Source organism: Malania oleifera, chromosome 8 (genome assembly GCF_029873635.1).
Source record: "Malania oleifera isolate guangnan ecotype guangnan chromosome 8, ASM2987363v1, whole genome shotgun sequence".
NCBI lineage: Eukaryota > Viridiplantae > Streptophyta > Magnoliopsida > Santalales > Ximeniaceae > Malania > Malania oleifera.
Genome location: NC_080424.1, coordinates 9,040,456 through 9,053,809, shown reverse-complemented (window position 1 = coordinate 9,053,809; position 13,354 = coordinate 9,040,456). Strand labels below are relative to the sequence as shown.

The 13,354-nt window shown below is 38.2% G+C and overlaps 1 non-coding gene across 1 annotated transcript; it reads left to right on the top strand.

Annotated features, from left to right (window-relative positions):
• The first annotated feature begins 3,100 nt into the window (after positions 1-3,100).
• On the top strand, positions 3,101-3,207 carry LOC131163268 (small nucleolar RNA R71). Its single transcript, XR_009139039.1, has one exon. It is a non-coding gene; the product is annotated as a small nucleolar RNA R71 (small nucleolar RNA).
• The last annotated feature ends 10,147 nt before the right edge of the window (positions 3,208-13,354 follow it).

The window sequence follows — 13,354 nt, the reverse complement described above, 5'->3', positions numbered from 1 at the left end:
AGATCAACTTATTCACAAACTAGGCGTGAATACATCTGAGGCATTAGGCGGGTGAAGAGTCTTCATATGTGGATAACATGCATCTTGTCCTTGACTTTTGTTGTAGTTGTGTGGAGCAGGTATTAATCTTTCACCTCTTGTAGGGTATTTCTATTTCTTTTTTTCTTTCTTCTGCTCATTTTTCAATTTCTTTCTTTTCATGGTCAATTAGGACAATCATAACACTTCTTTTATTGTTTCATACCACCCATGTGCATTAAGATCGAACAAGAGTCCATGAAATAAGTCTATTTCTAGGGGTGGTTTGGCCTTCACATCTTGAGTAGGCTACAAGACCTAAGTTTTTATCTCCCCACTACATGTCACCTCTAGGCTAGCAATTCAAAAACCAAGACTAGTGTACAAAGAGTATCCAGAAAAAATAGGGAAAGTTGAGTTTCATGAACTCTGAGTTGACGTCAAAACTCGAAAGAGCGATAAATGGCTCAACAGTACCTCACAAGGTGTCAAAGTCTCCACGGGCGCTCTCTTAGTGTTCACAAGGAACCCTAAGTGTTACAAGTCACGTGAACGTGTATTTTTTAGCCTCAAGAGATACCATGTAGATACAAGAGTTTATATAGCCAGATTAACACAATTGCACTACCAATCAACTTTCAATGAGTTACGATTCCTAGTTTAACCATATAAATAGAAACTACACATAAATGACCCAGTGTGTACTCCTAGGTTATATGCAAGTATATAAAGGGCAAAAGTAGTGTCACGCATGGCCTAATCATCCATATTCACACTTTTTTTTTTCAATTTTATTCAAAAATGAGAAAGATTGAAGAAAAGAAAGAAACTTCCCTGACTTATTGGTGAATCCATCGAGGAGTTTAATTTTCAGCTCTGTACTCATGCCAAATAAACCTGCATCGAAAATCTAAATTATTCAAAAGTGCATAGATAAATAAATAAATGATAAAGATAAAGGAAATAAACAAAAGAAAAACTCTTTGGGTTGCCTCCCATAAGCGCTTGTTTTAACGTCTCCAGCCAGACGTTTCAATCTTCATAAACCAGGATCACCAAGAGGAATAAATGCACAGTTCCTCTCCATTTGTTCTCCATAATAGTGCTTCAATCTCTGACCATTAACTCTGAATATATTCCCTGAGAAGAGTTTTAATCGTGAGTTGAAGAGTAGAACCTGTTGTCCTGGAGCAAACTCACACCTAAGAATCTGCTTTTCATGCCACTTCTTCGTCTGCTCTTTGTAGATTTTGCATTTTCATACGCATCACCCGAGAATGCATAGCGAAGATGCTCAGGGAATTGTTTCAACTCTAGAGATATAGGTTGTTGCATCTTTCCTTTAGAGATTACAGAATCCGTCCTTGCTACCATAGGTTCTAGCCTCCCCACACATTGCTGTGTTGTAATCTGCTGCAAGGATCGTTCTAGGTGATCAACTTGTACATCTTTTTGAAAGACTTTTTCTACACCTTGCTGAATGACATCTACCCGAAAGCAAGTGCTTGGACCTTCTGGGAATCTCATGTCTTGGTAGATGTTGAACATAACCTCTTCCTTATCCACTCTCAATGTTAACTCACCCTTTTGAACATCAATTAAAGCCCTTCCAGTGGCCAAGAATGGTCGGCCAAGAATTAGCGGGACTTCTTGGTCTTCCTCCATATCTAACACCACAAAATCAGCAGGAAAAATAAATTTATCCACTTTTACCAATACATCTTCTATGATTCCACGTGGATACTTAATGGATCGGTCTGCTAGTTGCAACGAAATGGTTGTTTGTTTCATCTCTCCAAGTCCCAATTTCCTGCAAACAGAAAGTGGCATAAGATTAATACTAGCACCAAGATCACATAAAACTTTATCAAAAAATAAATTTCCAATAGTGCAAGGCAAAGTAAAACTCCCTGGATCTTTTAATTTTTGAGGCAATTTCTTTTGAAGAATAGCACTACACTCCTCGGTAAGCTTCACTGTTTCGAACTCCTCCAACCTTCTTTTCTTTGAAATGATGTCCTTCAGGAATTTGACATAGTTTGACATTTGTTCCAAGGCATCTGTAAAAGGAATATTTATGTGAATTTTCTTTAAAATATCCAAAAACTTAGAAAATTGCTTATCTAATTTTTGTTTTTGAAAACGTTGAGGATAAGGAAGTGGAGTAGAGAGAATAGGAGGATTGTCAGGAAATGAAATTGTTGGTGACGTGTCAGTCTCTCTTGGTGTGTCATCCACCATCTCATCTTCTTCCCCTTTATTCTTGCTTCGGCCATTCTTTTCAGGTGTAGGTGTGGACATAGTTTCCTTTGCTGGTGATTTATCAATTTCTCTTCCACTCCTAAGTGTGATGACATTGCATTGTTCCTTAGGATTCACTTCTGTGTTGCTAGGAAAAGTTCCTCTTTGTTGGGTATTTATAGTCGTGGCCAGTTGCCCAATTTGTATTTCAAGGTTCTTCATAGTGGCTCCCATATTGTTGCAATGAGTCTCAATGTTGTCTAGTCGTGCATCTGTCTTTTTAAACCTTGCTTTTTTCTCCTCAACAAAAGATATCATGGCATCCTCAAGTGACATCTTCTTCTCACCTTGATGACTCTCAAATCCTGCAGGAGGTTGCAGCACATTCCTTGTATTTCCATAAGACAAATTCTCATGATTTCGAAGCCCTGAATGGTAATATTGTGGCAAAGGATCACCACGATAATTATAGTTCCGATTATTGATGTATTGAACCTGTTCTTGACTCGCTCCAATACTCGAATCTGTCCTACTTGTAGCTGCCACATATTCTGCACCTTGTGGTATCCTCTGGGTTGTCAAAGATGAAATCTGATGACACAAAGAAGCTACTTGAGCTGAAAGTGCAGCAAACGGCTCCAATTCATGAATTCCAGCAACTTTCTTAGCCATAGTTCTTTCAGTTGGCCATTGATAGTTATTTGAGGCCATTTCTTCCAAAAGAGCAGTAGCACCCTTAGGTGTCTTTGACATCAAAGTTCCCCCAGATGTAGCATCAACTAAAGTCCGCGTTTGCCCATTTAACCCATTATAGAACATCTGAATTTGCAACCAATCTGGCAATCCATGTTGTGGGCAGCGTCGAATCAAATCTTTATACCTTTCCCATGCTTCATAAAGTGATTCAAAATCATGCTGCTTGAATTGACCAATCTCACTCCTGAGTTGAGCTGTTTTTGCAGGTGGAAAGAATTTAGCTAGAAATTTTTCTGCCATGTCCTGCCAACTAGTAATACTCCCAGGTTGTAGCGATTGTAGCCAACCTCTTGCTTTGTCCCTCAAAGAGAAAGGGAATAATCTCAGTCTAATGGTGTCTTCAGTAATACCATTGATCTTCACAGTATCACAAATCTCCAAAAACATCGCCAGATGGATATTGGGATCATCAAGTGGCGATCCACTGAATTGGGCCTGCTGCACCATACTGATTAATGCGGGTTTGAGCTCAAAATTGTTGGCATTAATGGGCTGGCGTCTGATACCCGAATAATTGTCATTCACAACTGGTCGCACATAATCCTTCAAGGCGCGTGGCTGCGCATTATCTTGTCCATTCTCCATGGCTAATACCCTCTTTTTCCTTAGTGCTCTAAGCGTTCTTTCAATCTCTGGATCAAAAGGAATAATGGCACGTATTCTAGCACTGCGCATCCAACATAAAAAAACACACCAGAAATACAAAAAATGATAATAATAATAATAAAATAAAATAAAGAAAATAAATAAATAAAAATATAAAAATAAATTTCTAAATTAAAACCAAGATTACTTTGTATCGATATTGGCAAAAATAAGAAAAACTCAATCCCCGGCAACGGTGCCAAAAACTTGACCGGTGCAAACTGCAAGTGCACAGTATCGTAGTTTTATAATATAATGATGTGTAGAGTATCGTCCTCAGGGATTGATGTCTTAATTTTACCAAGTACCGAAATTTTACTAACCTTGATTTTATTTAGAAAAATTAACAATTTTAGACTGCAAAATTTAAACAAAGCTACTTTAAATAAACTATTCAGGAGAATTTAAAACTGAATACCGCGTGTCAAATTGATGATGGTGAAAACTTCTAGGAAACCGATTTCACCTAGTTTCTCACTATGCTTTACTCATTTAGCTAATTTAACTTCGTTTTCTCTGTTTGTTAGCAAATCGCCAATTTTTCCAAAAGCCTCTTTCGATAGTCAATCGGAACCTATTCTTGTTTATTATTTAACATAAGAGTATGCAAATTAATAATGCAAGAACGCAGTAAGACCCTCGATTTTTTATGCTACGTAGGTTCATACAAGTCTTTCGATCTCTATACTTACCTACGCTGAATTATCCAAGATCTATCCTATAATCCCCCCTTTCGGTAGCAAATCACAAGACTCAAACAAACATTAATGAAAACTATTTCAGATTAGCATCAAAGAGCAAGCATAGTTCGAAACTGGCTACATCGTTTTCCTAGAATTCAAAAATTTAGTTCATTCCGAAAATAAAATCCAACATAACAGATTTCACCATATTTTCTTCAATTTGGAGCGTACGGGAAAGATCAACACTCGCTGCACCGCCGTCGCGCGTCACGAACACCCCGAACACCGCCGTTGTTCGCCGCCTTCCGATTCTGAAAAGATAGTATTTTTGCGTGCTTCCAACTCTCCTTTGCTGGCTGTGTGTATATCTTCGCAGCACCCCCAAAAGAAAACCACAAGAAAGCTCTCCAAAAAAAATAATTTTTCCAAGAAACTCTATGTGCTTTTTGGCTCCCTTCTCTTCTCCCCAAGAAAAATCCTTTTTTTTCTTCCTATGGTGCGGCCTCTCTCCCCTCAGCCCCAGCGCATGCTGCTCTCTCCAAATCTCCTCTTGCACACAGCACTCCCCCCACAAGGAAACCCTCCCTTGTTGACTTTTCCATCCTTTCCTTTCATCCTTTCTTTCTTTGCTTTTCTTTCCTTTCTTTTTTTTCTTTCCATTCTTTTGTCTTTCCTTTGTATGTACCCAGCGCACACTGCCCTTATGAGATGACCTGGCTGCATGGCTGGGTCACATCTCATTTTTTGATTTTTTGATTTTCTTTTTTTTTTCAAAGGTACATGAACTGCCCTCCTCTTTCAAGCCCACTTTAGACCCTCTTATAGCTCGTAACTCTCAAAGCTTAAAACATAAAATATGTAGAGATATTTTTTAGATTTTCCTAGAATTTTGAATCATCTCAATCGGAGTTTGTATGAGAAAGTTACGCCAAGATTACGAAGAATTGTCGAAAAAATCCATAAAACGGCGTATGCTAACTTCACGTCTGATTTCGGCCTTGATGCTGCCAGTATTTTGCAAAACACAAAACACGAAAATTGTAGATTGTTTTCTTATCTTTCAAAAAAATCTTGAATCATCTAAATCAAAGGTTGGATGAGAGAGTTACGCACAGATTGCAAAGTACTGTCGGTTTTTTTTAGCTTCCAACAGTTGCTCTGCAATAAAAAACACCAAAATTTCATACATTACTCAATAAAACCCAAATTTTATAAATAGAACACAATGTTAGAATATTTAGAGTAATTAGGCATTTAAATACAAAATATCATTTGCAATGCATGAATTAAAGCACCTAATTACGCAATTTAAGCGCGTAATCACCCTCTCAAGCCAAAATTCACATTTACTGAACTTGGCGTACAACTTCTTTTCCCGAAGTGTCTGCAAAACCTGCCTCAAGTGTATTTCATGCTCCTCATAGCTCTTCGAATAGACTAGTACATCGTCAATAAAAACAACAACAAACCGATCTAGGTATTGGTGGAAGACTCTATTCATCAAGTTCATAAATACCTCAGGAGCATTCGTCAAACCAAACGGCATAACAAGAAACTCGTAATGCCCGTACCTGGTCCTAAAGGCCGTCTTCGAGACGTCTTCTGCTTTCACCTTTACCTGATGGTAGCCAGATCTGAGGTCAATCTTCAATTACACCCATGTACCCTGGAGCTGGTCAAACAAATCATCAATACGAGGTAGAGGATACTTATTTTTTATTGTCACTTTATTAATCTTCCTATAGTCTATACACATCCTCATGGTCTCGTCTTTCTTCTTCACAAATAAAATTGGAGCTCCCCACGGAGATACACTAGGTCATATGAAGCCTTTATCAAGAAGATCTTGTAACTGATTCTTCAACTCTGCTAACTCCATTGGCGCCATCTGGTACAGTACTTTAGAAATCGGCGCTGTACCGGAAGGTAGATCAATAGAGAAATCTACCTCACGATTGGGTGGCAAGCCTGGTAACTCATCTGGGAAAACATCTGTAAACTCCTTTACTACAGGTGTGCTAGCAAGTTTCAATTCATTTTCTAACATCTCCTTTACAACAGGCACAAACCCCTGACAACCACTCAGTAGTAATCTTCTGGCCTGAACAGCTGAAACTAGCTGGGGCGGGGATTGCACTCGCGACCCTACGAACTTGAATTCTGCTTTCCTCGGAGGTCTGAATATCACTTCTTGTGCTCAGAAATCTATGCTGGAAAAATTGGCCGCTAGCCAATCCATGCCAAAAATAACATCAAACCCATGCATGTCCAGCACTATCAAATCAGCAGACAAAGTCTTTCCTTGAATATCAATTAGACGACCTCGGAGCACTCTACTACACCTCACTACTTACCCAGTTGGTGTAGACACCAGCAATTCAACATCTAATAGTTGTGTTTCAACCCCACATAATTTAACACACCCCGAAGACACGAACGAGTGCGTAGCTCCTAAATCAAACAATGCTATAACTTTAAAAGAAAACATAGCAACCATACCTGTCACCATGTCACCCGTCGTCTTAGCCTCACTCGGTGTCAAAGTAAACACACTGGCTGGAGCCGTATTCCTCTGCTGGCCTCCACGTGGCGCCTAGTAACCTCCCTAGTATGGTTTGGGAGTTGGAACTACATTCGGTGGGGTAGGGCAGTCTCGCACCATGTGCCCCGATCTGCCACAGCGATAGCATACCACACCACCTACTGCATCTGGTGGGATAAGGCAGTCTCACACCATGTGCCTCGATCTACTGCAGCGATAACATACCACACCACCAGCTCGACACTCTCCCCAGTGCCTCCTACCAAAAATATGACAGACTGGAGGACCCTACCTTGTCTGCACATGGCGTCCTCCTGTCTTCTGCCTTCGTCCTCTGCTATGATTTCCTCTTCTCCACTGACCCGGTCTATGGCCCTATTGGTAAACTGTAGATGTAGATCTCTTCCTTTATCTCTATTCCTCTGCATCGAGACGCTCACCAAACTCCGCCAAAGCTACCCTGTCGACTAACTCAGTAAAGTCCTGGGTCCGCAGCACTACCACCTGCTTGAATATGCTCCATCTTAAACCTCTCTCAAACTACCTAGCTTTCCTCACTTCATCAGGAACAATGTATGGGGCGAAATAGGAGAGCCCAATAAAACGCGCCGCATCCTGCTGGACAGATAGTTGTCCCTGCTCCAGACTCAGGAACTCTTCTACCTTAGCCTCCCTGACAGTAGCTGGGAAATACCTATCAAAGAACAATTCTTTAGACTCATCCCAAGTCATAACTATCGGAGTCACCCTCTACTGCTCCAATAGTCTCACTGCAGTCCACCACCTCTCAGCCTCTCCTGTCAGTCTATAGGTGGCAAAGAGGACCCTCTATTCCTCAGTACACTGCAACACGGCCAAGACCTTCTTGGTCTCCTGCATCCAATTCTCGGCGACTGCAGGATCAACTCCACCCGAGAATGTCGGAGGATTCATTTTCGTAAACTTTTCTATAGTGCACCTATGGCCTGCAGATGGACCACTCTGCTCCCTCGAGCTCTTAGTGATCTCAGCCATAACCTGCTAAGCCACGCTACGTAATATCGCGTCAAAGTCGATCCCAACTGCACCTGATGGTCCTGCTCCATTACTGCCACTCACATGGGCACTATTTCCTTCTGGATCCATCCTGAAAAACAACAACTACAACTTAGGAATTCTATCTTTATAATTTACCCACCTATACTCACCACTATCTCAATATTTCTAGCTCATTTCTAATCCCCAGTCCTATATTCTAGGAACACAACCCGATAATAACTTACTATGGTTTTCCTGAAATAGTCACCCTACGAAAAACACAGAAACTACCACGGAAGTCCTGCCTCTAGACTGTAGAACAACCTTAAATCATTTCCTAAACTTTGGTATTGTTTCCGCCGCATTCTAAAGTCTACAGAGCCTAGCAACCTAGGCTCTGATACCACACTGTGATAACCTACTCAATTCCATAATTTTTTTTTTATAAATAAAATCAATATATCAATTCCCAGCTCAGCAGGTCATAATACACCTGGACCCGCGGGTACCAAGGATAAATCAGAGCACAACACGGAAGCCCAAACAACAACAACAATAACAAAACCAAGCCTTAGTCCCACTAAGTGGGGTCGGCTATATGAATCCTTTTCTGCCAATTTATGCAATCATGGACCATTTCTTTTGATAGATTCAAAGATATTAAATCCTTACTCACTATCTCCTCCCAAGTTATTTTAGGTCTACCCCTACCCCTTCTACTGCCTCCCACAATAACTAAGTCACTCTTCCTCATAGGTGCACTATAAGGCCTACGTTGCAAGTGTCCATACCATCTGAGTCGTCCTTTATCTTATCTTCTATAGGAGCTAAACCTAACTTACCACGAATATGTTCATTCCTTAATTTATCTTTCAATGTTATACCACTCATCCATCTAAACATCCTCATCTCGGCAACTTTTACTTTTTGGATATTATGTTTCTTCGTCGCCCAACATTATGATCCATATAGCATAGTTGGTCTTATAGTTGTCCTATAAAACTTCCCTTTCAATTTTAAGAGTATTCTAGGATCACATAGAACACTTGAAGAACTTATCCATTTTACCCAACCTGCTTTAACTCTATGCATTACATCATCTTCAATTTCTCCTTCAGCTTGCATAATAGATCCAAGGTATCGAAATCTACAAGTGCTATTTATTTCTTCATCATCAAGTTTAACTTTGTCTCCAATATTCCTCGTATCATTACTAAAATTACATTTCATATATTCTGTTTTATTTCTACTTATCTTAAAGCCTCTATATTCCAAAGCTTCTCTCCATAATTCTAACTTAGCCTCTACTCCATCCCTAGTTTCGTCAATTAATACAATATCATCTGCAAACAACATACACCATGGAACCTCCTTTTGAATACTTTTAGTCAATTGGTCTTCACTAAAGAAAAAAGATAAGGACTCAAAGCAGATCCTTGATGTGCACCTATGGTAATTGGAAATTCTCTAGTTTCTCCATCTATAGTCTTTACACTAGTCATTACTCCATCGTACATATCCTTAATGACATTGGTATACCTACAACATACACCATTTTTTCCTAAAACCCACCATAAAACTTCCCTAGGTATCCTATCATATGCTTTCTCAAGGTCAATAAATATCATATGCAAGTCCCTCTTCTTTTCTCTAAACTTTTCCATTAATCTTCTTAAAAGATAAATAGCTTCTGTGGTATATCTCCTAAGCATAAAACCAAATTGATTTTCTGAGATCTTCGTTTCTAACCTTAATCTTTGTTCAACTACTCTTTCCCATAGTTTCATCGTATGACTCATAAGTTTAATTCCACGATAGTTATTACAATTTTGAATATCTCCTTTATTTTTGTATATGGGTATGAAAGTACTTTTCCTTCATTCATCTGGCATTTTCTTAGTTTTTACAATTGTATTAAATAAATTAGTTAACCATATAATTCCGTTATCACCCAAGCATTTCCAAACTTCAATTGGGATGTTATCTGGTCCCATAGCTTTCCCATTTTTCATCTTTTTTAGTGCAAACTTAACTTCGTTAACTCTAATTTTTTGAATAAATCTTATATTTTTAGTCTTTTCCTCGTTTGACAATTCTAAATTTAAGCCTTCTATTTGGTTTTCGTTAAACAACTTACTAAAGTAACTTCGCCATCTTTCTTTAATATCTTCGTCCTTAACCAAGACAATATCATCCTTACTTTTTATACATTTTACATTTCCTAAGTCCTTGTTCTTCCTTTCTCTAGCTTTAGCAAGTTTAAATATATCTCTTTCCCTTTCTTTTGTACCTAATCTATTATAAAAACTATTAAATGATCTATATTTAACTTCACTAACGGCCCTTTTTGCATCTTTTCTTGCCTCCTTATATTTTTCAAAGTTATCGTTGTTTCTACATTTTTGCCACGTTTTATACCAAATTCTTTTTGTCTTTATGATTTTTTGTACATCTTTATCCCACCACCAACTTTCTTTGCTATTTGAGAATCTTCCCCTTGATTCGCCTAAAATCTCTTTTGCTATCTTTTTAATAGAGCTAGCTAATCTATTCCAAAGAGTATTTGAATCTATCCCATCCTCTAAGGTCCAATCCCCATCTTTGATCATTTCATCTTTAAATTTTATTATATTTTCTCCTTTTAGGTTCCACCATCTAGTTCTCCTACACTAGTTTATTTTATCCTTTTTCTTCCATTTTTTAATGCATATATCTAACACTAAGACTCTATCTAACACGGAAGCCTAAACAACAGGAAATATATATTCACAATGTTGTAAATACAAACATTCATCATATTATTACAAATACCAGAGTCACTATACCACTGTATCTCAGTATATACATCCCAAAAGAACAAAATCTAAGGACACTTCCCACAAAATCTAATTGTCCTTAGTAAAATTTACCCTTTAAAAAGGGCAGACAACAGCTCTAGCTTGGCGGGGCCTTTCCCGCTCTTTTATCTGGGGCTCCTGAAAAGTTTATAAAATTTAGGGGTGAGACACCTCTCAGTAAGGGAAATAAATTAATACTAGTGTGTGGCAACATGAGTATTTCGTGTTCTACATATACCATACATGATATATTAAGTAACTGTTTTGTCAAATCTGGGAAAACATATATATATATATATATATATATATATATATATATATCAAATCATGGCAGAACACAATGCATTTTCATAAGCATATTTCATCTCATACAATAATAATTATATAAAAACATTCCTAGTAGGTTAGCTGACTGTTATCATGTATTATCCCCACATGACTGGGTTGTGTGGTCCGAAGGCGTGACCTGACAATGGTTGGCCAACCACTGCCAAGTCAACAGTACAGTCTGTAAGTTCGATAGGTCTGCCTGACCTGGTTCGTACATCAGGGGCGATCACACCCTTCTTAGAAACCACATCGATCATCCAATCTCACACCACTCTGTACAACGGCGTTAACACAAATATCATGATCACGAAGATCATGGACACATAACAATGGTACCGTGCAAGTGCCAGCCTAGGCCAAGCCAACCAGGTTCTGATACCATATAACATATATTGAAACTGTGATACATGAATATTTCATATCATTAATTTTCACATCATCCATATCATTTTGCATATATACGTATATCGTGAAAATCATCGACCCGTACGCCGATATTACACATTTTATCATAGCCCGACCCGTACACTGGTAAATCATAGCACAGCCCGTACGCTGGCAAATCACATCATAGCACGACCTGTACGCCGGCAAACACATCATAGCACGACCCGTACGCCTGCAATACACACACATATATATATATAAAATCTCAGCCCGTACGCTGATTTTCCCATTATAAAAATCAATATCATAATCCCATTCCAGAAATAGTATTCCCTAACATTTTATGCTCATGCCACACTAATAGATTTTTCGCATATTCATCATATCATCATTTTAACAGTATTTTCCCGAATATAGATTATATATATATAATCATACTTACTTTCTAGAAATCAAATGCTATATATACATATACATACATTTTCTTAAAAAGAATTAGTTTAGTTTATCCCCTTATCTGGCTACTGAGAAAGCCCCCAAAACAATCTAATCTAACTCCCATAGGATTTCCTAACCAATACCCTGAAAATGAAAACTGCCAGTATTAAACTTCAGTATTTTCATGCGTACATCATTTCTTATAACTACCATAAGATCAAATTTGACTTAAAAAGCCTTACCTCAACTTAGGGATGATTTCCAACTTTGTTTTCCCAACGATCCGCTCTAGAAAACTCGTAGAGAACTTCGCCAAGAGCGTTGTGGTAGCTTCAAATTGTTGATCCGGCGAAGATTTAGCCCGAAATCGAAGAGCGAGAGAGAGAGAAAACCAAAGAGGAGAGAGAGAGAGAGAGAGAGGGAAAAACTTAGCTTAATTGTGAAGATAAACTTGGATTTTTTATATTTATAGAGTAGAGGATTCGTCAACGAGCCACGTCATTCGTCGACGAGTCCTTCAATAATTTCGTCAAAGAAATCCACTCCTCGTCGACGAAATTCAATTGGCTCAAAAACCCCTCTCGGTATTTCTTCGTCGACGAATCCCTGTATTCGTCGACGAATTTTCTTCTACCCTCGCTGACGAATCCCCTGTATTCGTCGACGAGTCCTCTGGTAAATTTCTTTTCTTCTTTATTATTAAAATTCCATTTTATTTGGGTCATTACACTAATAGTGTTGTATTAGTGATGACTGCAAAAACCATCACTAATGCTTACACTATTAGTGACAGTTCTTAAAAACCGTCACTAATACCAACTTTTAGTGACGAAATTGAATTGGTCACTAATACTTTCGTCACTAAAAACCAGTTTTTTTGTAGTGTTAGTGCCAATACTATGATGCGAGGTTAAAAGAGTTTCAGCATAATGATTATCATGTTTTAACTTATATAATCCATCACAAAGCATACCACAACCAACCATACAGGTATCCTTAAATAAACTGAAAAAACCTTTATAAAAATTACAAGTGTTCCCAGAAACATCCAATTTAGATAATGAAACTAAATTCCTAGAAATACTAGGAACATAAAAAGTCTCATATAAATCCAAACAATAACTAGTGTCTAGGATTAAATGATAAGTCCCGACAGGTTCAACTGGCACTTTTATTCTGTTCCCCATGAAGATAAACTTCTCATTTGGGTTTATGTTCCCAATTGTAAGAAATCCCTCCATCATATTAGAAACATGAGTTGTACATCGAGAATTAATCCACCAAGTATTATAAGGAACTTCAACTAAATTTGATTTGAAACATACATAAGCACTAGGCTTACCCTTCCTTTCGAACCAAGCTTTCCGTTTCAAGCAGTATTTCTGGTAATGTCCAGATTTTCCATAGAAACAACATTTATCCTTACTTGATACCTTCTTTTGGATATGAGAAGAGGATTA